Raw genomic sequence first — 1477 nt, 5'->3', positions numbered from 1 at the left:
ATGCAACTAAAAGCACTATGGTTATTACTTGCATTGTATAGCGACGGTGATGATGAATTTTTTGACCGCACAAAGAAAACGTCTTCTCGCCAGAAGCCTGGTGACAACCAATCTATTGAGACTGCTGATACTCTTCTGGATAAAAAGATGCCATTATCCAGGAGATGAATGGGAAGAAAGAGTTGCTTATAATTGAAAAGAATAAAATGTCATTAGAGTCTGCCAAACAAGATGAAGTTGATGATTCCCTTGATGCTTACATGTCTGGACTTTCATTCTAACTTGGTAAGAGTTATATTTGTTTGCTTTTTCTGGTTGCTTGCTTATATTTGCACATATTCATTGTATGCAATTGTGTGCTTTGATGTGTTTGGAAGTAATACTAGAAAATGAGTTGTCTCGTTCCTTCAAACTCTAACTTTATGTGCAATTACAAGTCTTAAATTGGACATTTCATTAGCACACGTTAGCTTATCCTTGCTGATTTCTTTGTTGTTGTCAGTTCAAGACAAAAGTGTGCAGCTTGAGAAGGAATTGTCAACTCTTCAGTCGGAGTTGGATAGGATTTGCTACTTATTGAAGATTGCTGACCCAACAGGCGAAGCTGTCAAGAAAAAGGGAGTTGAAAACACAAGAACCCAAATCAAACAAATCTCAAGAAGTTGCCTCTAACATAAAAAAGAAACCACAAGCAAAAACCCAGAAAATCAGTGAACCTTGTACTAAGGTCGATAACAAGAAACCACTTGTGAAAACCCAGAAAATCAGTGACACTTGTGCAAAGGCAGATAACTCCATACAAGAAGGGAAACCTGGAGATGCAACTATGGATTTGGACAAGTCAGAACCTAGAAGTGACAAAGTGGAGGGTGAGAATGTTGTATACACGGTTCCAAAGTCCCAGTGGCTTGGGAATGTAGAAGACAGGATTACAGATGATAACCAACAACCAATAGCCCCTTTGCATGATACGGACGAGTCCAACTAGTTCGTTGACTACAAGGACAGGAACAAAATTTTGGCTTCAGGTGATGATGCAAAGACTAGAGAATCTAATATTGAGTCTGCTGCCCTGGTCTGATTTTAAGGAAAAGAAAACAAGTTGAGATGACGGGTGCAAATAGTAATGATGTCACTCGGCAATCGACTTCTGCTCATGTGGGTGAAAAAATGGCTGAGGATGTTGTGGCTTTATTATTAAAGCACAAAAGGGGATTGTATACAATTGATGATGTGGAAAACCAAGATGAGGAGAAGAGGAAGCCTAAAAGAGTGCTTGGGCCTGAGAAACCATCATTTTTGAACGATCAGACAGATGACACATGGGTTCCCCCTTAAGGTAAGCATAATTGGTTTCAATGTCCTTACTATATGATTGGATCGTCATTTTTTAAGGATGTTCATATTTTCCTGTATCGTGTGTGCAGGACAATCAGGTGATGGACGAACTTCTTTGAATGAAAAATATGGTATCTGA

The 1477-nt window shown here is 39.0% G+C and overlaps 1 pseudogene; it reads left to right on the top strand.

The window, feature by feature from the left end:
- Positions 1 to 1477, top strand: LOC107646369 (uncharacterized; annotated as a pseudogene).

This window comes from Arachis ipaensis, chromosome B6 (genome assembly GCF_059453495.1).
Source record: "Arachis ipaensis isolate K30076 ecotype BB chromosome B6, ASM5945349v1, whole genome shotgun sequence".
Taxonomy (NCBI): Eukaryota; Viridiplantae; Streptophyta; class Magnoliopsida; order Fabales; family Fabaceae; genus Arachis; species Arachis ipaensis.
Note: the sequence above shows the minus strand (reverse complement) of the source record. Positions and strands in the feature narration are given on the sequence as shown.